Source organism: Dermacentor silvarum, chromosome 7, assembly GCF_013339745.2.
Source record: "Dermacentor silvarum isolate Dsil-2018 chromosome 7, BIME_Dsil_1.4, whole genome shotgun sequence".
In the NCBI taxonomy this organism is placed as follows: Eukaryota; Metazoa; Arthropoda; class Arachnida; order Ixodida; family Ixodidae; genus Dermacentor; species Dermacentor silvarum.
Genome location: NC_051160.1, coordinates 127,310,652 through 127,336,463, shown reverse-complemented (window position 1 = coordinate 127,336,463; position 25,812 = coordinate 127,310,652). Strand labels below are relative to the sequence as shown.

Genomic DNA, 25,812 nt, shown 5'->3' with positions numbered 1-25,812 from the left:
CATCGGCAACACGCAGAACTGTTGTCGACGCCATCGGCGTTTTGCCTGCGTTCGCTCAAAATGCGTGCGGCGTTGGTGACTGTTGCCGGAGCCTCTGATATAAATAGGCACTGCGTGCCGCAGCTAAACGTCGCCTCCCTTCCCTCCCCCTCCCCCACGGCCTCTCGCTCGTCGGAAGAAGGCGCGCTTGCTCTACATACATGGTGATTGTGAAGGAGAACAGAGACGCCTACTTCTGCCGCCCTTAAGCGAGCACGGCGCAGAACGCGCGTTTGTTCTCCGCCGTGCGTTCACTCCCCGTGAAAGACGCGCCCCTCGCGCCCTTTCACTCGCACATACAGCGTTCGGCGCGCGGCGACGATTTCTTCTCCAAATGACGTCATACGGAACCTCACGGCGACGGCGACGGCAACGCCGACGGCAGAAATCTGCTTTTGAGTGTCCATATAATTGCTATCGCAATAAAACCAACTTCAAGGGCGGTCACTGCCGGCAGAGCTGCAGTCTCAGCGTAGCGAGTAAGATGGTCTAGGCCGACAATAATCCACGGATTTCCACACCCGCTGCATGGAAGCGAGCCGTAGAGATCGATGCCGAAGCGGGCGAGCGGACGAGCCGGGCATGGTAGCGGCTGCAACGGTCCTGTGAAACGGTGTGTAGGTGTCTTGCCCTGTTGGCAAGTAGTACAAGCCTGAATGTACTTTTGCACAAAGTTGTACATGCCTCGCCAATAATAGCGCTGAGGCAACCTTGCGTAAGTTTTGAGGACGCCGGCATGAGCGCATAGGGAATCAGCGTGAAAAGACGCGCAGATGTCAGAGCGCATATGACGAGGTATAGCAAGGAGCCATTTCCGACCGTCGGGCATATAGTTGTGGCGATATAGAATGTAGTCTCGTACGGAAAAGTGGGTTGCTTGGCGACGGAGTGCTCGTGTCGAAGAGACATCAGACGGAGCGGCAAGGTAGTCAAGTAACATTGCAAGTGTTGGGTCCTTGCGCTGCTCTGTGAGCATGTCGGTCATGGTCAATGGTGACAGGGTGGACGACGAATCTGACAAAGACGCCAAATCAGGCGTCAGTGGGGAGCGGGAGAGCGCATCAGTGTCGGAATTCTTGTGACCGGAGCTGTAAATGACGCGCATGTCGTACTCTTGCAAGCGAAGCACCCATCGTCCTAAGCGTCCCGACTGGTCTTTCAAGGAAGAAAGCCAACAAAGGCCATGGTGGTAAGTAACTACGCAAACGAACGGCTGTAAAGGTATGGACGAAATTTGCTTAGTGACCAGATGATCGCTAGGCACTCCTTTTCTGTCACTGAGAAATTTAATTCTGCTTTCTTAAGAGTACGGCTCGCGTAAGCGATGACGTATTCATAATAGCCAGCTTTCTGTTGCGCTAAGACCACACCAAGGCCAACTCAGCTGGCGTCAGTGTGAACTTACATGGGAGCAGCAGGGTTGTAGTGGCGAAGAATCGGTGGTCAGGTCAACAAGTTGGGCAACTGCTGAAATGCCGCATCACATTCAGGTGACCACGCTGCTATGCCGTTACTGACCTAAAGTAAAGTTGTCAAGGGCGCCATGATAGATGCGAAGTTGCGTACGAAGCGACGAAAATATGAACATAAGCCAATAAAACTTCTGAGGGTTTTGATAGACGTGGGTGTTGGGAAGTCTGCAACGGCGCGGAGCTTGTTTGAATCCGGGAGGACGCCGTCTTTGTAGACTACGTGACCCAAGATGGTTAGCTTGTTTGCAGCAAAACAGGACTTTTTGAGGTTGAGCTGTAGGCCGGGAGAGGCGAGACAGGTCAGAATGTCATGCAGGCGAGCGAGGTGTGCCGAAAAATCGGTTGAGAAGACGATGATGTCGTCGAGGTAACATATACATGACTTCCATTTGTGGCCGCGAAGGATGGTATCGATCATACGCTCGAAAGTAGCAGGCGTGTTGCACAACCCGAAGGGCATGCCGTTAAATTCGTAGAGGCCATCGGGTGTAACGAATGCGGTTTTCGGATGGTCAGATTCAGCCATTGGAACTTGCCAGTACCCGAAGCGCAGATCCTAGGAACTGAAATATTCTGCTCATTGCAAGCAGTCGAGAAGGTCATCGATCCGAGGCAGTGGATAAACGTCTTTTCTCCGTATCTTGTTTAGGCGTCTGTAGTCGACACAAAAGCGAATGGAGCCATCTTTTTGTTTTAACAATACGACAAGTGAAGACCAAGGACTTTGAGAAGGACGGATGACTTCACGTTAGAGCATGTCGTCCACTTGCTCCGTCATGACTCGGCGCTCTTCAACCGAGATACGATACGGGCGCTGTCGCACGGGGGAGTGGTAACTGGTGTCAATGGTGTGAGAAACACCGGTGGCACCTGCACTCGAAAGAAGAAAGAAACTTGTGAAGTAGAGCGAGAAGTTGGCGGCGATGATATGGGGAAAGAGTAGGGTCGATGGCCTTGTCAAAACCCACTGAAGACGACGAGTCTGAGACAGAAGCGATGGCGTCAACGTAACAAAGGTGGGAGTCGGTAGGAACATCGAGATCGTCAACGTAGTCGACCGCCTGAAAGTATCCTAGGGTCTCTCCACGCAGTATGCTGATCGGGTACTGGTAGTAGTTGGTGACCAGCATCACAGTTGACCAAGATATTAGAGTGAGCACGGCTGTAGCGCCCACCGACGCCGCAGCGCGGAGCGCTTTGTTCGGCGCTCTCAGCCAGTGCCTTGGCGCCGGCTATCAAAGAAAGAGAAAATAAAAGAAGCGCAGCGCGTGCCCGAAGCGCAAGCTCGGCACGCGCAGTGTCGTTCCAAAAGCCAGCCACGCTGGTCGTCGCAGCCCCGTCGCTCGGCTCGCCGCCTTCGCCCTTATGACCAGGGACGACGGCACGGCTCGTACAGCCGCCTTCACGTCCCTTCTACATTGGTGACCCGGACGTGATGGCGGCTGTACGATCCGTGCCGTCGTCCCTGGTCAGAAGGGCGAAGGCGGCGAGCCGAGCGACGGGGCTGCGACGACCAGCGTGACAGCGGCTGTACGAGCCGTGCCGTCGTCCCTGGTCAGAAGGGCGAAGGCGGCGAGCCGAGCGACGGGGCTGCGACGACCCGCGTGGCTGGCTTTTGGAACGACACTGCGCGTGCCGAGCTTGCGCTTCGAGCACGCGCTGCGCTTCTTTTATTTTCTCTTTCTTTGATAGCCGGCGCCAAGGCACTGGCTGAGAGCACCGAACAAAGCGCTCCGCGCTGCGGCGTCGGTGGGCGCTACACGGCAAACGGAAGAACGATGCCCTTGCGCTGACCAAACACATCGGACGGCGTGAGCACTACAGTGGCGTGAGAGTCGGCAACAGACGACAGGACAACAGCCATCGACGACTCGGAGGGTATGGTTGTGTCGGCATCAACAATGAGTTTATCGGCAACGTGAGGAGAACCGGCCAGCAGTGATTCACATAGTGGTAAAAGCGACACTTCTGCACGCGAACTGTCACTGACAGCATGATGACGTGACAAGAAATCGAACCAAGGATGAGGTCGTGAGAGCACCATGGTAGCATGAAACACTCCATTATGAACAGAACTTCGTTGATGACGACACGGGCGGTGCATACAGCGGAAGGGTGAATTCGCTGCGCGCTGGCAGTGGCGAGCACCAGGCCAGAGCGAGCTGTAGTCACTTTGCGTAGTTTGCGACAAAGGTTCTCGTGAAAAACGGGAACGGCGGCTCTGCTATCGACTGGCGCCACTGCGGGTACTCCCTCTACAAAAAACGGCAATAAAATTTTGTGCCGAAGATAGAGGTCTTGAAAGTGTCTATGTATTTGTAGTTCTTGCCTCAGGAACTGCACCAGTCAATTTCCCTCTTAAGGCGGGAGCTTGACGACGCAGGGGTGAAATCGAACGCCAGAGAGGGGAAGGGAGGAGGAGGAAATAACTTTAATGAGTCCTGGGGAACCCCTGCCCACCCATTCTTTGTTTAGTGGTCGGTAGGGGTCGCGGGCCGCACCCACGTTGGGACGGGAAGCCCGTGAGCCTCCGCCTTTTCGTGAGCCCTCTGGACAGCCTGGAGCTGGGTCTGGGGGTCGTCGCTTCGCAGGGCGTCCTCCCAGTCTTCTTCTTTACGGAACATGGTGCCGCTTAACGCGGAGCATTGCCATAGCATGTGCGCTAGCGAGCAGTATGATTCGCCACAATCCGGACATTGCGGCTCTACCTCTGGTGAATAAAGGCTCAGTCTGCCTCTCGAGGGGAACGACCCTGTCTGAAGCATTCTGAATATCGATGACTGTGGCCTATTGAGTTTAGCGTGGGGGAGCGGGAAGGCCCTCCTCGACAGCTGATAGTGCGTTGTTATTTCGTTGAAGGTGAGCAGCGGGTCTCGGTGCTCCCCTCCCTCCCCGCCACTTCGCTCGCCACGATCGCCGCGGTGAACGACGAGTTTCTGATCGGCGATAAGTGTCAAGACGTCTCGGTGAAAATGGAGACGCGGTGGCGTATTGTGGTGGGTAGGTGGGCGTTTCAAAGGTGGTATGCGTGTTTGGGGCGCGGTGGCGACGGAAGCGCGCCACATGGCCAGCAACACCGCCGGCGAAGCCGATAGGCCGATTGTCTTGAGTGCACCAAGTCTCTGTTCGACAAAAAAACTGCGGTGACGGCTGGGCAACGGGGAATGAAGCCAGATGCATGACCGATGGAAAGGAAGTTGTCGGCGAACGTTGCCGTGCCACCACGGCTGTGTATCTGAGCGGCAGCGACGTAGGGCTATTGGTAAAGTCGCTATAGGACAGCGGCGCACCCATATGATTGAGTTGGGGGGGGGTTGTAGAAGCTGCAGGAAGCGCTTCAGATATCTGAGTACGGATGGCTTGCTGTAGCTTTGGAATCAAAGCTGCTGTAGATGCGTCGCTGTGTGGCAGCAGCGACAGCTGCCTGGCCACCTCTTCACGAATACAATATTTGATACGGTGCGGTAGGGTCGAGTTGGGCAGTAGGTCGGTGGAAACCGCGATGCTCGAGACGGAATGGGTGTGCTGAATGTTCTGGCGGGCGGTGGAACGTTGGCGGCGCTGCTCGCCAATGCTCTGGCATAGGGTAATAAGGACGAATACGCTAGTTGGGCTTTTTGCCAGCAACATCTGTAAAGCGCCGTCCTCCATGCCCTTAAGGATATGCTTGATCTTGTCATCCTCTGACTTGCGGGGATTTATCCGCTTGCACAAATCGAGAACATACTCGATGTAACTGTGGAATGTCTCTCCAGGCTGCGGTGCGCGCTGACGCAGACGCTGTTCAGCGCGTAGCTTACGCACAGCGGGGCGATCACACACTTTGGCAAAAAGGGTCTTAAAAGCTGACCAGGGGTGCTATGCAGGATGCCCCGAGTTTGGCGAAACTCGGGATCTTCACGAGATCTGGCGACGCCCCAAGATGAAATAACTAATGGTAACAAGACAAAGTTTCTCCGTCGGCACACCTCCAATTTCATTGGTTTATCTAGATTCACTCTGGGTGGCCATCATCCCTTGGGCGTTGCCATATGGGCGGTCGACAAACTGGGGCTCACGTGATCATACGGTTGGTGCATGGTCATGCATTCTTTCACTTGTTTGTCGTTCCACCGAGTGCATTAGAGGCACAAGCAAGTTATCAAATAAAGGCATTTAGTACAATGATATTAGTCACATTACCGTAGGGTATATGTGTTTTAACGTTTACAATTTGTACACTGAATGTGTATAAGACTAATTTGTATTATTGCGATAGCAATTATATGGACACTCCAAAGCAGATTTCTGCCGTCGGCGTCGCCGTCGCCGTCGCCGTGAGGTTCCGTATGACGTCAATGGAGATGAAATCGTCACCGCGCGCCGCCGAACGCTGTATGTGCGAGTGAAAGGGAGCGAGGGACGCGCGCTTTCACGGGGAGTGAACGCATGGCGGAGAACAAACGGGCGTTCTGTGCCGTGCTCCCTTAAGGGCTGCAGAAGTAGGCGTCTCTTTCCTCCTTTACAATCACCATATCTGTAGAGCAAACGCGCCTTCTTCTGACGCACGAAATGCCGTGGGGGGGGGGGGGGGGGGGGAGGCAAGGGAGGCGACGTTTAGCTGCGGCACCAAGTGCCTATTTATATCAGAGGCTCCGGCAACACTCACCAACGCCGCACGCATTTTGTGCGAACGCGGGCAAAACGCCGACGGCGTCGACAACAGTTCTGCGTGTTGCCGGTACTGCTGCATGCCCAAGTTTATACAGCTGATAAAGCTACTATCATTACTCCGTATAGCTCTCTACAAATTTGCTATCGCAATTGATGCTTCGCCTTTCAGGTGAAACTGCGACCACTTTTTTTATTCGTTTCGCGTTATACCACGACGTGCTCGCCCTCCTCATTCTTCCTCTGGATTGGATTGGCGCGGCTCGCTACGTGCTTGCGCTAGCATTTCCGAGCACAGATTGGTGTGCGCTTGGTTTTAGCACTGGGCGTTGAAGAGATCGCTCGTTGCTCTTTCTCTTTCCTCTGGATTGAATTGGTGCGGCTCGCTACGTGCTTGCGCTCCCATTTCCGAGCACAGATTGGTGTGCGCCTAATTTTTACACTGGGCTTTCAACAGATCGCTCATTGCTCGCGCTGAATTAAGGCTGCGAGACGAAGGGAGCGTCGGCTAGCGCAGAAGTGGTTTCCCGCGTGCTTACCGTGTAAGCACTCAGGAATGTCGGAAAACACTCATGCAAGGATACAAAACTACGCTTTATTTTCTTTTACATTGTGACGCACCTTCATACTGGCTAGCGCCGAGCGATGGCTTCTAACAACCGCAGGAAAGAGTCTTTATACTGGGTAGCCCGAGCGATCCGTGGCTTCTAACAAATGCACGAAAGGGTCTTTGCAGCTCACGTGGCCGTTGAGTGCCACCACATTCATCCCAGGTGGGACTCCAGCATCGGTGCAGTTACCCTGTACCCATCGCTGACGAGGTGGCGCTTCACTTTTTGACAATAACTTTCTATTTTTTGCGTGTGAACGCCCGTGTTGGTTTCGCAAAGTGCACGCTGTGGTTAACTGTCTCCCAATGCAGATTGAGGCAGAGCCCCGTTAGCATCCACTAAATTTGGGATACAGTTGTATGCGGCCAATTCGTCACTATGAATTGTGGTCCCCGGTTGAACATTGGCTGAAATAATGGCGCCTAGCGTCGCGCCTTTCGTCGGTCGAACTTGAAAAGTAGCGGTACCCCTCAGGTCGCGCAGACCATGCCGAAGACCCATGGGCCACCATCTTTAACACCACCGTAGTTTTGGCGGCTGGGCGGAACGTTGTCGTGCGTCATTAGGCGGCCTCGGTTGCACTTTTGCTCGCCGCGAAGAATGCACTCGTCAATTTGCGCTGTCTTCCCGGGGCCACCGAGTGGAGCTCGCGCCAGCAGTTCGTCCCTCGCGACCTTACGGGGGAGCTCCTCCAGTCGGCGATGGCGTGCTCCGATAGAGGAAACAAGCCTACGGTCTCTTTCAACATCCATATGTCTACGCTTTTGCTCACGCAGTACGTGAGCCAAATCATTGGCCGCCTGGAGATGTGGTCGTTCGGACGGCCGAGGCGGTCCGTGTTGGCGCAGTAACTTCCTTCACCGCTCTGCCCGTGGAGTGCAGTGGTACCGTGTACCTGCGAAAACTGATTTCGGCACCTGTTGCACCGGAAGGCAGCCCGGCGTCCATTCTGAATCTTCCAATATAATGTGACTACTTCGCCTGCGCAGGTTGGTTTGACCGGGTTGAACCCCAGGTGCTCGCAGGTGCTCCAGTACTCCGATGACGACGCAGGACCTTGCCTGGGGCTGGGGCGCGGTGGACGAGCTTGCTTGAAACAGGAGAGAGCCGAAGCGATCGCACGAATTATTCCTCCGCAGCCTAGTCACACCAGTCTGCGCTGGGAAAGCATCACTTGCCCGCCACAATATCTCCGCAGACGACGGCCTTCGCCTCACTCGTCACACAGCGAGCGCACTCACGTTTTGGAAAGGCAAAAATGACGCTGAAACTCTACGTCGGACATGTAGGTGAACTGGTCCAGACGGTCATATTGACGCTTATTGCCGCTGGATGCGATTACACAGGCTGCTGCTGCCGCCACCATGTTCCCGAGTTCAACTCGAGGGGGGTTTCGCGATGTAAGAGTTTGGCCCGAGTTCGCGTGTCAATCAAAACCATACGTCACGCTCTGCGGCAGGCATGTAACTTTTGTGCACGCGCCCGCCACGGTTGGGCCACGCCGAACTTATTTTCCGGCAACAGCGACGTGGTGCGGAACTGAGAGGCATCAACAATCTTGACCGCCGACAGAAAATACGCACATCACACTGTCGTCGGTGATGTACTGAGAACCACTATCAAAAACACAGCTGCGACTATCGATGGCTTATGCATCTATCTTCTTAGGCTGTAATGGCCCCACTACATGGTTCATTGTCTGCGCTGTAGCGACGTAGCGCACAGCAAATAATTATCGGAACGACACTGTAGCTGCTTGCAAGGCGTCGATGAGCCGTGGTGGATGACGATGCTGAGCAGTGCGTCGTGTTTTCCAACGTCAAGGTATCGCAGCTGTTGTTTGAGATGGCTGCTCTGTCATCGGTGATGTATCGGATCCGCAGTGTCGCAAACACGGTCAGCGCCGAGAAACGCTCGCTTTTTAAAACCCAGTGCGATGGCATTTATTCATCACAAGCACGGCACACTAAATAGTTGCAACCCCTTCCTGCGTTCGAAGTTTAATTTCCTAACTGCACACAGGAGCCATCGCCTGCCAAAATGCGATTGCTGCGCTGTCGTTACTATATCCATCTGCGATCGCTGTTAGCTCAGCAGCAGAGGCAATGGGCAAGCACATTGGAGAGAACAACACACTCCGTACATGCGCACGGAGGCACCTTCACTGGGCAAGCGATGACAAGCGATGAATTGTGTCACTGGGCAGCGCGCTCTTCTTTGCAATGCATCGCGGAGGCTTCCCGCACGCAGATAAACGGGCGCATTTTCACTGTGCTGCGTCACTACGGACCCTAGAATACCGCAAAGCCATTTTGCAGTGACAACCGTTGCTCCCGTCGTTTCAATTGGTAAAGCGGCGGCCTTTATAGCCGCCTCAGTAAAGCACCTGCGGTGAACAACCATGTCGTAGCGCTGCGTTGCCATTCGCCTAATAGTCAGAGAATGGAAAGATCATTGTCATGACTGACTTTATAAAGGATTAGAGGACCTCGATGCGCGGGCATCAAAGCACCCTATCAAGGATTAAAACCCCTATATATAAAAAGTAGCGACACTCTCCTCCTCCGCCTTCTCTCCTCTTCGTTTCTCCTCTCCTTCGCGCTCCTTTTTCGACCATTGCGCCGCCTACACCGCTTGAAACACGTGCACTTGTTTATCTTTCACCGCTGATCAGATTCGACGATCGCCGACTGTGTTCGCCGCTATCGTCGTGCTCCTCACCAGTCGGTAGACGCTTCTCGGGCGAAATTGGCGATGGAGCGTGATCGTAAACAAACGCAGCCAGCGCCCGGGGGCTCGACGGTCCACGTGATGCCATTAGGCCAATACTAGGGTTGCCAGATTGGGCTATTAATAGCCAAATTGGGCTACTTTTTACGCGGCTTGGCGTCGAAAATTCCGAGTTGGCTACATGGCTATATTTGGGCTATTTTTGTATTAAGGACGTCAGCACTGACAAAATTTGCAAACGCCGGTTTATGAAAACCCAAAGCTCATTGCTGCGAAAAAGTTGCGTAGGCAATCTCGAAGGCTGTGCTTTTAGGCAATGTCGGCGCTGAGTGGATGGCGTTAAGTCATCGCTGCCGTGTTTACACGTCTTTCCAGGCTAAGCTATCTTTTTGTTTTGGTTTCGGCGCCATCTGCTGCCGCTTCACGCGTGGTTTAGTAAGAAAACCGTTCTCAAAACTAAGCATGGTTAAGTGGGGGAAATACAGCCGTGCATATAGAAGGAATGGGAGAAGGACCCCTCTTTCAAAGGTAAATTTTACTTTATGCTCATATTTGGTTTTAAAAGCGTCTGGTGGTGCGTTGTTTCGGAATGGAATAAGAAATTCGGCAAATTTCTTACTCTATTACAAAAATTTCCCAAATTCATTCCGCATTCGAAGGCAACTATTACATCTGCAAAGCCTAAAGCCATTCAACATTTAAAATATTGCAGTTGAGAATGAGGATGTTTTAAGGTAGGGTCAATGTCTTGCGTGAGGCTCCCACATGATCACGAACTCCGGCACAGGCACGAGCGCACTGTCGCACTTCGTACTTGCGGTGGACGCACTTTATACTCGCTCGTCGTCTGCCGTTATCTGAAGATCGGTAGCCACGGCACGGTGCCCGTGGAGGACCGCTGCCGTTCCGTCCCCTCTTTCTCTTCTAGCCGTTGTAAACACACAAAGCCGGCCCAGCGGCTTTATTAAAAAAGGATAATCGAATGCGCTATAGGATACTTATTGCGTTTCCTTTTTGCAGAAGCAAAAACGCACATGCGCCATTTTCAGTTAGTGTGACGTAGTGACGGTAACGGAGGGTGCGCCAGCCTAGTCGAGCCGAGTGTGTTCGCGAAGAATGGGTTATCAAAGTGCGCGGGCTCATTTCCTTTACTGTTGTCTACCCCGGCGGGCTGACCACCCGTAAATTGAGTATTTTTGGAACGTGAGAATGCTTTCACTAGGTTTAACAAAAGTGGTTGTCTATGATAAAATAGCAGGTAACTGAGCAAGAGGTATTGCCTTTTATTGCGATAGCAATTATGTGGGAACTTCAAGCGCATTTCTACCGCGGTTGTGGTCGTGGTCGTCACTGTGAGGGTGCGTCTAAATTTGAAACACGGTAACAACGTCGCCGCGCGCGTACGTGTTCCCTAGTGGAATTACATTTCTTTATTTTTTTAAGTCACACCGAAGATAATAAGGTATACAGCCCCCCTCTTCTTCTTCTTTCTGGGGTTTTACGTGCAAAAAACAGTTCTGATTATGAGGCACGCCGTAGTGGAGAGCTCCGGATTAATTTTGACCACCTGGGGTTCTTTAACGTGCACTACAACGCAAGCACACGGGCATTTTTGCATTTCGCCTCCATCGAAATGCGGCCGCCGGGGCCGGGATGCGATCCCGCGATCTCGTGCTCAGCAGCGCAACGCCTTAGCTGACTGAGCCACCCCGGCGGGTATACAGCCCCCCTCGGAAATTTGGCCACACACGCATTCGTGCCTGCATTCACAGAAACTTACGCACACGTTTTCAGATTGCACGAATCTTGCCAGGGAAGCCTTGTTTAAAAATTCCACAGTTCAACGCTTCGATACTAATACCACATTGGTTATTGCCAGCGCCGTAATCCAGGTGGCAATTAAAACTGTGAACTTTAATTCACCTCTTCTGCGACGGGCCAGCAGGCCATTCCGTTTTTGCACTCAAAGGCGAATTGCAGTCACAACTGTCCCTTCGCACCAGGAAAATGCGAGAAGGTTTCAAGTTTTCTCCAGAGTCCAGCGTGCCTCTAAGCGGCAGCATTTGCTAACTCAGCATCAAGCTGCTTTCGAGTGAAAAATACAAAATTGAGAGGAAGAGAAAGAGAGAGAGCGGGATAGAAATAATTTGCTTATTTTATGAATCAAGCGTAGGAAAGGCATCACTATTCTAAAATGCATTGAGCTCGGGCCGCCTCTTGGGCACTTGATCATGACCAGCCGAAGCTGATCCTAGAGGGTGGAGCTGGCAGTATTTTGCTCGACACTTATAGAAAAATGCCTCGAGGAAAGCGAGGCGTGAACTAAAGTTAGCTTACAACGTGGCTCAGTAAATACTGATAACGTCATGAATCATTCGAAAACAAAATCCTTCGGCTCGTTGTAACAATAAGTGGTGTCCAAATCCACGTCTGAGTGGCAGCTCTCACTAGAATTCTTTACGCAGACCTTGAGGCCACTGTTGTGCTGTTTGCATGCGGCGGAAGCAATTTTCAAGCCGGAAATAGGCCGTGAACCATCTTCACCATCTATAGGACACCTCCAGAACATCATCAAGCTTTTGGCTATGTTTTTGGCTACTTTTGGGTGACAAAAAATTTGGGTCTGGCTATCTTTGGGCTACATTTTGAGATCATTTGGCTATTTTTTGTTGGGGCCGTCTGGCAACCCTAGCCAATACCGACGCGGTGTCGGCCTCGGACAGGGTGTGCGAGGAGGCTGCGGCAATCTTCAAAGCGTAACGCTACTTTTTATATATAGGGGCTTTATCAAGGATAGCACTGCAGCGCCCCTGGCGACTGCTCACCGTATGAACTCCCTCGTGCTTGCGACCCTCTACAATGTATCCGCTTGTAAGCTTTCGCCTCACTGTCGCCACTCGCGCCAAAAAAGTGCAAAATTTAATAATTCGCTCGATCTCTGTTTGTCATCAAACATTTATAGCATTCTAAACGAAAAACAGATACTTCAAGAAATAAAGTATTTCTTATTTTATTTGTTGTATTTTAACGTAATCGAATGAGGGAAAGTGTAGGCGCAACAATGCACCGCATGTGCCCTGTTCGCATTCGACGGAGGATAGACAGATAATGCTCGAAAGAGGAGGCACGCCCTTTACGCGCCTTAGAAAGGCGTGGCAAGTGGCTCACGGCAAGTGTGCAGATAAACAGCGGTATAGTCACGGTATTGCTAAATGGTGATAATACGTTGATAACAATACCCGGCGCTGGCGCGTTTTGCTGCGCAGTCTTCAGTGCTTGAAGCATGAAAGCACTGTGTCGCGCAGGGTGCGCTCATGTTGTCATACGCGGCTTTATCTCGACATTTCTTTTTGCCTGCTGTTCTTGCACGTTCCTTGCTATCTCCGTTCACTGACTGCCATCGAGTAAACTCGGGTGAAACTCGTGCGAAGGAGAAACTCGGCGCATCCTGCATAGCACCCCAGCTCGAAAAGTCTGATTCGTGGTTGAAGAACCACTGTTTGGCTACGTTGGTGAGGTGGAAAGACACGTGGGACAGCTTAGACTGGTCGTCCCATTTGTTATGGCCACTTACACGTTCGTACGATGAGAGACAGTCTTCCACGTCGTGTTCGGGGGTCCCGCTGAAAATCGGTGGGTCGCGTTGACGAGGGACGTCGGCGCAGACGGCAGTGGCAGCCAGTGGTGCAGGCAACGAGGTGGCGGGATCAGGCATAGTGCAAGGCGAACGTGTTGGTTTAGGCAGGGTTCGAGTGCGGAGCTCCAGGACAAGGCGAAGGATCGCAGCAACCTCCACCAAATGCGACGAAGTTTATAGTCGTTGATAACGTTGCTGGAACGCTAGGTTCAGGAAGGGACTGCAAGGGCTGTTCGTAGCACGGGATTCACTCGCGATCACGGCGCGGTCCTTCGTCTTCCTCTTCAGTGAGCATATACACAGGAGCGCCTCTGCTTCATTACAGCTTGCATTCTTGACATAGCGCTATGTTACGGTGAATAAACATTACGATCAATAACCAACATGCCCAAACATATTCCCTTCTGAAGCCCTATTGAAGGCGATCACGAAAAACAATAAAAACTGTCAGTGGTGAAAGAAACAATTCCGGCAGTGTCGTCGGCCCCTTACCACGGAGCATAACATCGGCACTCCGATAGTCTTTCAGAATGAGGAGCAAATACTGTTGTTAGTTTTGGCACTTTTGAGTTCACAGCGCACGGGAACTAAATAGCTGAAGGATTGCTTAAAAGTGCCCTAATAGCTTCTATCGCTTCTATCGAGCATTGCGCCGCCATTTCGCGGTCGCAATGCAAGGAAAGGACAGAAACTCGATGCCTTAGAACCCGCTGCTGCAAGAACGCCGACGGGAAGAGTGCCACTTCTTATCAGCGCATAAAAAATGTAGTTGCGCGAGCAAAATCTGGCAGATAAATCCTCTTGCCAAGCCGAGAAATATGTAGCTGCATGGGATTCCTGAATTTGCTGTCTGACGCACTTTGGCCCCGTGCTGTCGTCGCGACGGTAGATGTTACTGTTTTGTCTAGCAGTTACGCCTTTTCTTTCAGTGGCATATTCTAAATATTATGGTACTATAGTGGCGTAAAGATATTTTCTTAAAGAACTCTCTAGAGGACTGTGCCGTCATCCATGTCAATTTGATAAGGGGCGCTGTCCTGCTTTGGGAATGCCGGTATTTGGACGTGCAAGGCTTTGTCTCAAACGAAGCATTGCTTAATACACGGTCATGGTTTATTATATAAAGCTTCCTTAAAATGTTTACAAAAGCTTTTCCTTCGCCCGTACTTTCTACCTCAATAAATGAAACATATTTTCTCAACTGCCGTGCGTAACAAAGTCAGAAAAAAATTTGACAGATCCCACGCACTGTGGTAATCGATGTAAGCGAAGCTTTGTGTGCTGTTTGCTTTAATTGACGATAAATGGCGATGATGTTGGCGGCGAATGTGTAATTGCTTCTGCGTTTAGCCCAATTCCCAATGTGAGCCCTAACAACACACAGCTAGACGTGTTTGCTTGAGGCGTTGTTCTGCGTCATGTTTAGGAATCTCAGAGAGTTGAGCATTATGATTGCTTCACATGGTACATCGCATATGGCAGGAATCTTAAACTTTAATTGAATTATGGGGCTGTAAGTAATTCAATTAATTATTATAAAATTGTACGTATACATTGTATACATACATTGCTGGCCTGCAACACGTTTCGCTCCGTAGTGAAGACGCTCCCTTTTCGCGTGACGCTTCTTTCTCGTCTAGGGGTTCTTGACGCTGAGTGCACGCTTTGGAGCCATTTTGCTGGAGCGTTCTTGCGTACTTTTTCTGCATACGTGGCCTGCACTCTGTCGGGACGCCAGCTCAAAGCACTCTCTTCAGGCTATGCACGAATGTCATGTTTACACTATCACAGCCCAGCACGCCACCTCCACAGCGCAGTACCTGCATTTTTGTCTCATAGGAAAGCGAGCACGGGCCATACGCACAAACTAGGCATCCTGGCCCGCGGCGGTGCCGGACGGCTGGGATGGATGGATGGATGTTACGAGCGTCCCCTTTGGAACGGGGCGCGCCACCAAGCTCTTGTTATTACGATGTACGTCCTACCTATCCTCAAAAAAAAACGAAAAAAAAAAACGCGAAGAATTTCCCTCACCAAACTTGCTGAACCGCTATTGGGAACTTTGTTTTTGTGCGCCTCCGTTGTTTGACGTTTCCCTACTTCCACCAATCTTCCAATTGCCTCTTACTAATCTCCATAGACATGTTTACTTTCCCCTGGCTATCCTTGAACCCAAGGGCTTCTAGGAGGCTAATGGTGTGTAATTCGACTACTGGGCAGATATCTCCACATTCTAATAAAACATACTCCATCGTTTCTCCTATAGCTTTAGGGCAGCAAGCATATGCTTCTTCTTCCTTGCTGTATCTCACTTTAAAAGTGATGTGGTCTAAGGCATCCCGATCTCGCTTCAAAAAGAGCTTCCCTTTGAGTTTTCATAAATTGTTTCTTTCCTGATTTCGTTTTTTCCTCTTAAGTGGTTACTCATAGCAGGTTTCTTTTCCATTGCCTCTACCCTTGCGATTATCGCAGCCTCTCTGACTTTCTTTTTGACGTTCTTTGGTGCCAAGTTGCTCAACCTACCGGTCACAAACTTGCTGGTAAGCTTCCCAGTTGTTTTCCTCCACTGTGAATCATATGTTTTTCCTGTACAAATATCTGAACACTGTCCCAGCTCATTTACTTTCTTCTCTATTTCTCAGTCGTCCTTCATAATCAATTTTACTGTGAGCTTCCCTCCCTTCAAAGTTTGTCCAGCCCATATCACCCTGCAAAGCCTCATTTGTAGTCTTCCCGTGAGCGCCCAGTGCGAGGCGTCGAATGACATTTGGTTGCCATCGAGTCCTCACTGTACCCCTGACTTTAACAAACAACCGCATTTACAAATGTAAGTCCTAGAACCATTATACCTTTCCCCATACCCCGGAGCATCTCGTACCTATTGTATCCCCATAGCTCTCTGTGTTACATTAGGGCCGCATTTATCTTCTCCTTAGCTGTTATTGTTTTTCCTGTGTTTCCATATATCTATTGCCTTCGTTTATCTACATACCAAGCTATTTATATTCTTTTACCGGAGGTATTTTCTGGCCCTGTATTGACAGTGTCTGTTCACTGTTTTCATTGAATACCATAAAACCTGATTTTTTAACACTACATTTCAGACTCGCCTTCCTGTCCACAGATGTTAGCTAGACGTTGCCACTTTGCTGGTTTGCTAGCAACACAATGTCGTCCGCATAAAACAAACCTGGAAGCTGCTGCTCTATTACTGTACCCTGTAGGAGCTGGGAGTCGTGGCCTCGGAGTCCGACATCAAACTGAGGGTCACGCTCTATAGCCTACGCCGCCGGTGCGTCTCGAAACGAGTAGCTGGCCTGCGCTACCGGGGCGTCACACGGAGGCTTAGCGGTCCCACGCCGTCGTCCAAGCAGAGTTGACGAGGATGGTTGCTTCTTTCGTGATGAATAGAAGGTAAATTGAACACGGGTTTTTTTACATCGAAAATGCAAACTTATTTGCAGGACATGGGAATACACGTACTCGCCGGAGTACGGAGCACAGTACATTGTTCTGGTAGCATGAGTTGCCTGATGGAGCGGATGGGAGAGCACTGGCTACATCTCTCACGGAGAGAACTAGGAAGAGCACTCACTACATCTCAGGGCAGATGGGAGAGCACCCGATGAGCCGCACACGTCCGCTTAAAAGCCCTCTGGCCCCAAGTTGCGGTCCCACCTTCCTCCAATCGGAGCGTCTAGAGTCACCGAAGGGTCCGCCTTGAAGGTGAGGGTGCTCATTATCCTCCGGCGCCTTAGTTCCCTGAACACATTCGGAGAAGTGCCCTCGGGCACACACTGCTCACTCCCCCACCGAAAGGAGGGGACTCTCAAAGACAGGTGCCTTCGCGCTTGACTCGAACTGACGCGTCTGGGTTCCCTGGAAGGGCCAGCCATCGACGGATTTGCTGGAGAACGGTCTTGGCGGCTAGCGGGTCTGTCGAGCGGCCGTGAGAAAGCGTCGTAGAAGCGGCCATTTTCCAAGAGTTTCTTGCTCCTAGCGTCGTGGTCGGCGCCCAGGTGACATCTAGTAACCACGTATTCTCTGAAACGTGTCTAGGCATGGTGTCGCCGCTGATCTTTCCCGTGGGACGTTTTTCAGCTTCCCGAATCGATTCATCACAGGCAATCGGGAGATATTGTAAAGTCGCTGCCCCCGCTTGTCGCCGAACGTAACAACCCGCCTGTTTGTATGAGAGAATAAACCCAGCATTGCTTCCGTCTAGCGCCCTTTCCATCCTTACCATGTACATCATAAACAGCAGCGAGGATAGAGGGCACCCCTGTCTCAGTCCCTTGTTGATATCTACTTGCTCCTCGCTCCTCATCCCTTCCCATTCAGCGCAAACTGTATTTTCCAGCTAAATCTTTCTAATAAGCTCCATACAGTCGTCGGCTATGCCTTACCCTTCCAGAATATCCCATAATATGTTGAGGTTTCTTTTGTCATACGCTCCGGTAATGTGTAAAAAAGGCACATAAAGCGGCGCCCTTTCATCTCTAGATATTTTATTCACTGATTGAGAACGAATAAGTCATCATCCCGACTCCTGCCGGAAGTTCTCCAAATATGAAATTATTCTCTGTCCATGCTTGCAGCTTTAATTTACCTGCCTGTATTGCGGTGCTAGCATATGGCACACAAACTTGGAGGTAAACAAAGAAGCTCTAGAACAAGTTAAGGACCGCACAAAGAGCGATGGAACGAAAAATGTTAGGCCTAACGTCAATGGACAGAAAGATAGCGTTGTGAATGAGACAACAAACTGGGATAGCCGATATTCTAATGGACATTAATAGTAAAAACGGAGCTGAGCAGGCGATGTAATACGTAGGATGGATAACCGGTGGACCATTAGAGTTACAGAATGGGTACCAAGAGAAGGGAAGCGCAATCGAAGACGGCAGAAAACTAAGTGGGGCGATGAAGTCAGGAAATTTGCAGGCGCAAGTTGGAATGAGCTAGCGCAAGGGCAATTGGAGATCGTAGGGAGAGACCTTCCTCCTGCAGTGAATATAAAAACAGGCTGATTATGATGATTATAATGATGATGATCGCTAACCTGTATATTACCTATGTAACGATCAACGGTCTATATGAGTGAATTCTATCTTTTTCACCCTTACCTTTATAAATTAAATTCGTTCTACTTTGTCGGAAACTGTCTGGTATTCGTCTATGCTTTAAGGTTATTTTCAACTGCTTTCGAGAGAGCTTCCTTACTATTAATCCTAGTTCATTATTGAGCCTAACGGGAACCTTGTCTAGCCCTGTGGCAGTGTACTTAGGAATTTTTCCTTCGGCTTTCTTCCAATTAAAATTTGTCAGCACCAGCTCCTTTTCCATCTGGTTCTCTTTCGTGCTCTTTTTTCCCTCAGATACAACCTCGTCATTGCCTTGGAAAGATTAGGCTGTTATTTTTCTGACGTAAAATAATGCCGTGTCCCTTCCAGTTTGTTTACATGTTCGTCATGAATATGTTGCATAGTTCCAGACTTCCTGCCCAATAAGTTTATGTGGTTCCAAATATTCTTGGTGTTTCCATCTTGTTCACATGTATTTCTGACAACAAACCTTCACTTTCGCCTTTTATTTTTCCTTGAACCATTATACGAACCATAGATATTTTTCCCGTATATTTGCCACTTTCTGTCCGCTTCATTCTGCGGCAACTGCGCTTTTTTTTTTTGCCTGCCTGTGTTCTCGTGATGCTTTTTGTCGTTCGACGATCACTTCTCTTATCTCCCTGTTCCATCACCTTTTCGGTTTTTTTCTTTTCCAACGAGCATGTTGCTTCTCTTTCCGTATTTCTCTCGTCATTACAATAAGAAACTCAAGCGGCACACTCGGGATTTGCTGAGGCGAGCGCCATCTGGAGGAGTGGCAAGACACCCAGCGGCAAGCGCGGCCAGACCACCACAGCAGCGCCCAGAAAGTAGGGAGAAGAGGCAAAGAAAGCTCACTTTAAAACAAAACCAGACGGCAAGCTTGAGCCCAGTGAGCGAGCGCCTTCTGCTATATCCTCCAGCTTTCGCTGGACCCCGGTGGGTTTTAACGCGTCAGCGTTAAGGCCCCCGTGTCGTAAAAAATCCGAAGTCGGTGTCGGCGTTGGCTTCGGTGAAAGCGCCAGCGTCTGTGGCGGAGAAAATAATCCCGAACCACACGACCACACAGGCCCTCCGCATGACGCAGAGGTGTCAGTGAACTAAGTGGATTTTTCAAAGTAATATACGTAAAAAAAAAGTTGCAGTGGCTTAGCTCGGCTATGCCAGGATATACGTAGCGTTAGCAAAGGTTCAGCTGATTATTCTTAGCTTTCCTGGTTGCCTAGATTGTCAAGGATGGATAGTCACGCTTGATTGTCATGCTTACTGCTGCTCCAATGACACACATGCGGTATACGTATTAAGTGGCACATGTATTCATTCCTCCTACGCTCAACCGCTAATTGCCAGGCAACTACTTCGGGATCCGATGAGTCAAGCTTCTCCGTTCTTCTGCGCTGTTGAGCAGCATTTGCGCTCTCCTTCTCCATGGCTATACCACACTGGCAAACGCCAGTCAGAAGCGCAGCGGCTCCAGCGCAGTGTCAGACGGCGACTGCACAGCGAGCGAGCGCGCGCCGGCGCCAGTGCGTCTACCACGGCTCGACGTCACTCCTCTGGAATGCGCAGACCGGCGACGGTGAGTCGCGCGCGGCGGCGGCGGAGTGCGCGAGAGGTGCCGGCTCCGGTGGCTCCGGTGGTGCGCAAGCCGTGTGACATCACTGATCCTTGCGCATGCGCAGCACGGCTCTTGATGTGCCACGCGAAGCGGGCTTGGCTAGGCCAGTGTAGCTAACGCTACAAAAATTGGAAAGTACGTCTTAACCACAAGCTACAGGTATGGTAGCCTCGGATTGTAATTTGAATGTACGAGAAAACAAAGTTGTTGCACGGAAACGCAAACACATGCCCCTTTCCCAGCATTTCTACCACTGATACAGTGGGGCGCTGCGGTTTCTGCTTGCAAAAATACCATCCAGATGGCGCTCGCCTCCTCAGCAGCCGCATGCAGAGGCGAAGTCGGGCGAAATTGGAGAAAAAAGAAAGCTGCAGTTACCGGGAAGCCTGACAAGCACTCAGGGATCGTTGAATGCTATCGCGTTACAGTCTTAAAGGCAAAGCTTAAGCGTCCTCCAAGTGTTTTTTTTTTTCGCTTCAAATTACTGCTCGTCCAAACAGAAGACCTCATTATTGAATAATTTTTTTGGCTGGTAAACAGCATCAGCCGTTTGCATGCGGTTTTCCTGGAGAATTAGCTATTGTAACAAATAAAATGGTGCTAGCCAGGCGCATCTTGAAGGTGTCCTGGCTCTCCAAGAGCCATGCGAATGTGACGCTACCACATTCCGACATTCGTATGCATGCAATAGGGACTCAGCGCCAGTTTTCTATGCAGGTCACGTTATAAGAAACTCTAGTTGCGCACATAAGAAAGATTGCCTGTTTGAATGTTCACTTACACAACAAGCGTCAGCTCTTTAACTGTTGTGTTGCACAATGCCATATAGCACTTAGGAAACCACGTACTGAAATTGCCGTTAGGATAGTATGTTCCATTGAAATGGCATTGACCTGAAAAGGATCAGCTATCAGTTAGGAATTGTGAACGAATGCACTGAAAATTTTATTCAAATCAGCTCAGCAATAGAAGTAAGCAATGGAATTATCCAGTTTACACCTCATTTTACACTGAGATGAACACACTCATATAATTTTGGGCGCAACCGAAATGACGGTTGATGTGTCAGTAACTGGGTGATTGTGTCAGTAATTCATCATTTTGCTCTGTCTGATAAAGAAATCATGTGTCTTGAGAGCTGCACGTGTGCATTGCGATAGTGATGATTTTTCAAACGAACCTAGTGTTGCGTTACAGATTCCAGGGGCGGCGTAGTCACTCAAAAGGTCACGTGTGGCACATAACCGTTTCGGATATACGGGTATGAGCCCGGGATACCCGGCTATGAGCTAGGCACAAGAAATAAATAAATAACGATGGAAGTAAAGAAAGAAAGAAAAATAACGAAGGACCAAAGAAATCATGTCGGAGTATCGCCCGAAAGGCGAAGCATCAATTGTGATAGCAAATTAGTAGAGAGCTATTTGGAGTAGGGATAACAGTTTTATCGGCTGCATAAACTTGGACACATTCGCTTACTAACTACATTAACAAGCGTGGTGTCAGCGCGCACAAGCAAATATGAATAGATCACACTGAATGGCCTCAGACAACCACTGTCAAAACGCTGGCAGCAAGCGCAGCCGCCGCAGCGAGCGAAGGTTCAACGGAAACTGAGCGGCGAATTCACAGCGCATACAAAGGTCAGAGCCGTGTGGAGACCGCTTTTAAGAGAAGGTGCGGGCAACCGCCGCAGCCGGGCAAACTACAAGCGCTGTTGTTGGCAGAGTAGAAGCTACCCCCCTCCCGCTGTGCCTTCCCGCTTTCCTCCTTTCGCGTGGGAGATTGAGTGGCCAGTTGCCCTTGCGCCCGGTTGCAAGATACGCATTTGGTGCCGCAGCACAGCGTCGCCCCGCCGCCCTCCCTCCCATACCCCCATGGAATTTCGCGCGACTGGCGTTTGCGCTCCGACGGGCTTTCGCTCTCCGTGATAGCGCGCGTCCCCCGCGCGCTTTCACTTGCGCATACGGTGCGCGGCGACGATTTTATCGCCCTTGGACTTTATACGGAACCTCACGGCGACGCCGACGGCAGAAATCCGCTTGAAGTGTCCATATAATTGCTATCGCAATAAAAAAGAAGAAACAAAGGAAGGAAGGGAGGAAAGAAGGAAGGGAGAAAGGAAGAGCAGGTGCGGGGAAAGCTGCACCAACGCCTGATCACGTGACGCGCCCGACCAATCAGGGTCGTTTGGTAGGACGCGAGGAAGGAAACGGAAGGAAAGGGGTTTGGCGCGCGCTCCGCCGTGCATCCCGCGCCTGAGATCATTTGCCGCGAGCGGATGGGAAGACCTAGCGTGGTGCGTATCGCTGATGAGCAGGCTGCATTTGAGCAACGGCGCCCCGAACTCGCTCGGGAAAGGGCTCGTCGTCCGACGTGCCGATTCTAGCGTGAGGGCTTCCGAAGCCCAGGCGATATGGCAGCGCAGAGCCGCGGATCCCGAGTTGCGGGAGCGCGATGTTGAGGCCGAAACATCAGTGAATAGTCGCCGACCCTGAGCTTAGGGCAAACGAAGCGGAACACTTGCGACAGCGACGTCTTGCCACAAACTTCACTTACCCCCATTTCCTCGACAGGGGTAGGGATATGAATTTTTTTTCAGCGATGTATCACTTTCATTGGTTTGTCATCTTTTCTAATGTTTAGCGGTTCGTTTTATCTGGTTAGTTTGTTATAACCGGAGCCTCGCTCTTCCTTTGTATATAGTTTGATGTTTTGCATATTAAAGTTCAGTTGGCAGTCAGCGCTCGTCCGTGTCTCATTTACTGTCCCTGTTGTCACTATTGCGCTGTATAGCTTCGAAGATACATCGGGTGGTGCCAGCCTTCTTCGGCGAGCCAATACGTCCATCGGGAAGACATTCTGTTGCTTCAGTCTTTGTCGGCGATACTGCGGTGCGGGCGTGGCCAAGTGATCTTCCCGGTAGCGTGGTAAAAAACGGCCGTAAACACTTGAACTTTTGCGTAGACCATAAAAATATTTGTGTCTTCTTGTTCCCGACGATATCCTTTGTCTGCTCGTATCGGTTATCTTTATCCCAGAGTAAAAATTTGGGGCGATTTACGGGGATCAAGCCGGAGGATTTGGAATGTGCATCTAATGCGTCATCGGTGCGCTGTGCGCCCCCCTACAGATGATGAGATAGCTTAATTCATTCCTTCTATGTTCCCTTCATTGTAATGTCAATTATATGGATGCTAGAGCCCAGTCTCCGACATCACCGTCGGCATTGTTATACTTTCCTGCTATCGACGGTGCATGCGCGGCACACACCCGGAGACTTGGAGGCCCTCCAGAACAACAGAATGTGCCCGTCTGCAAATATGACGAGAAGTGTACGCACGGTCAACGCTACGCTAAATCGCCTTGGTGGCGGAACCAGGGCAGTGCTCTCACTTGCGCTACTGGCATGAGCGTTGTGCCCTCGCATAATAGAAGCACACTATCGCGGTGGTGTTGCGGCTGAGCTGCGGTATGTCTGCGAGCTTCCTTCCCGCTTCGCGCCTTTGCGTGCGCGAGCCCCGATTGCCGGCTCACCGTCGCATGTTTTCACTCGCACATACAGCGTACGGCGCGCGGCGACGATTTTATCGCCCGTGGACTTTATACAGAACCTCACGGCAACGGCGACGGCAACGATGACGCCGATGGCGGAAATTCGCCTAGAGTGTCCATATAATTGCGATCGCAACAAAATGCTCAGATTGATGTCACATTTCCCTGGGAGGTTCCTGCAAACGAAGTAAATTTGTGGCTTTGAAAAGGAAATTCGATACATTTAGGTATGGCTGGGAACCGAACCCCCACCTCCGCGTTGCGAGACGAGCACGCTTCTCGGAAGCCACGGCTGCTACATGGTTTTGGCCTACTAAAGGTGTGCCTAGTGCGTTCGTGGTTTCACACGTCACGTGGTCGCAGAGACGCGCTTATGCCACTGTTCGCACATTCGTCGTCGTCGTTGTCGTCTTCCACAGCTGGCTCCGATACCGCTGATCATGCCAGCGTCACCATACTGACCTCCGCGGTCGTGCCACTGCTCGCGCTTTTGCCATCGTCTGCTTCCATAGCTGGTAGGCTTTCGCCTTCACGTTTTACAAATGTGTAACACTTCCTTACCTTTTTACGCAATTAGCATCTCTTGGGAACTTCATACACTTAGGGAAACTGACTGCCCACCTTTGTGTCTAACCATTTTCCCGTCAACTTAGGTCACTTGGCAGTCCGCGGCTGATGGGCTTATCTTCTGAAGGAACAGGGTTCGAAACTAACATTAGACCACTTGATTACTGGGTATTTGTCACTGGGCATGTGCCGTGAAGGAACTCGACGCCTTGCGTGAGGAACAATGCTAATGAAACTCAGAAGCATCCGCCTCGGTCGGTGGCTGGTTTGCTCCGAGATGGCGCGCTAACGTGCCTGCTGTCGTCCTTTCTTTTAAAAAAGTTTCAACAGCCTGCTTCGCGTGCTACGTTAGTCGAGGGGAGACTCTACCGGGTACAAGCGTTGCACGGCTGTCGTGATGTTGGTCCCTCCGCTTGTTTTCACACGGCGGGATTTCGGTTCTCCGTGTCGTTTTACAAACATATTCAAGGTTGGACGGCGCTTGCTAGAGTCTTGTATCATAACAGTTTCCCCGACTTTGATCCTGAGTGAAGCTGCCTGTTTGGTGCTTTAGGGTGCTCTTCACATAGGTACTCTTTGGACAAACGTTCCCAAAAGGAAAATTGTACCGCTGCTCGTTGCGTCCACAATGGAAGCAGCTGTGACGTCCTTGTTTACAAGCTTTCGATGCCTATTTTCGACAAAGGCGTCAGGCGTTTCCTACGAAGAAAATATGCTGGAGTGAGGGGTTCGGGATCCTGGCAGTCGTTGTAGACGCAGGTTATCGGTCCAGGCATTACAAAGGGTTATACGTTTGTCAGTCTTGTTTGAAGTTCGTCTGCGCTCGTACACTTCGCTGCTATGCTTTTCTTCAGATTGAGCTTCGCGGATCTGACTATCCACTAAAAAAATCCAACACACCACGGAGCACGGTCTACGATGAACATTAAGTTGTGCTGCTTTGAGAAGTAGTCGAAAATTTCTTAGTTTCGCATCGCTCTCCACAGTTGGCCGAGTTCTTTCTGGCTCCTCTTGAACGTCGATGTGTTGTCCGAATACACTGTTCTTGGTAGCCCTCGTCGCAAAACCAATCACCGGAATGGATTCAACAATGAATTTTTTTTAAGTTGTCATGTCCTTTAGCAGCTCAATGTGTACTGTCCCAGGCACGGCGCATGTGAACAAAGCCACGTAGACCTTTTCACAGCTGTCTTGTTGATTCATGTACAGTGGTCCGGTGAAGTCCCGTCCAGTCACTTGAAATCATTTTGATGTGGTAACTGTCTCCACTGAGGCGCTGCACTTCGCCTGCGTGTCATGCGTTGTAGAACTGGCAAGTAACACATCCTTTGATAACTTTCATCACCAACTGGCGGCGTTGTAAGGTCAAAAATGTCTCCGTCAGTCTGACTAGTGTGTCACGAACTCCAGCATGAAGAAGTTGATAATGACTCTGTAGAACAAGAAGCTTGCAGTACAAGTTGTGCTTCTGAAATACAATACCATTCTTTGTCTCATTGGACCTGTTCCCAAATGTTACACGACCCGAGACGCGAAGAACACCGTCGGCATCAATAAAACAGGTCACATATCGTAGTGGCGAATCCTTCAAGGTGAATGCTCTTTTGTAGATATGTTGGATTTCTTTCAAGAAAGCCGTTCTCTGTACGTTCTTTATCCAGTAAAGTTTTCCGCGGCTAGCACCTCTACCGCTTTGAGAGTTTCGAAATAGTTTGTTTGACGCCTTATCCTGTCTATATATGCCATAATTCCTGCTGTCACATGATGTAGACGTGTTATGGAGCAGCAATTTTGTATGTCTAAAATAGTATGTCCAGGTGGCGAGGGT

General features: G+C 50.6%; 1 protein-coding gene and 1 long non-coding RNA gene across 2 annotated transcripts in view; one reads left to right on the top strand and one right to left on the bottom strand.

Moving 5' to 3' along the window:
* Positions 1-25,812, top strand: part of LOC119459162 (putative phospholipase B-like 2) — a 554,157-nt gene that overhangs the window by 216,702 nt on the left and 311,643 nt on the right. The gene's annotated exons all lie outside the window — the stretch shown is intronic.
* LOC125946973 (uncharacterized) overlaps positions 1-25,812 on the bottom strand; it is a 43,453-nt gene that overhangs the window by 1,680 nt on the left and 15,961 nt on the right. The window contains exon 2 of the long non-coding RNA XR_007468035.1: positions 20,644-20,755. This is a non-coding gene — a long non-coding RNA (uncharacterized LOC125946973). The remainder of the gene's footprint in view (positions 1-20,643; positions 20,756-25,812) is intronic.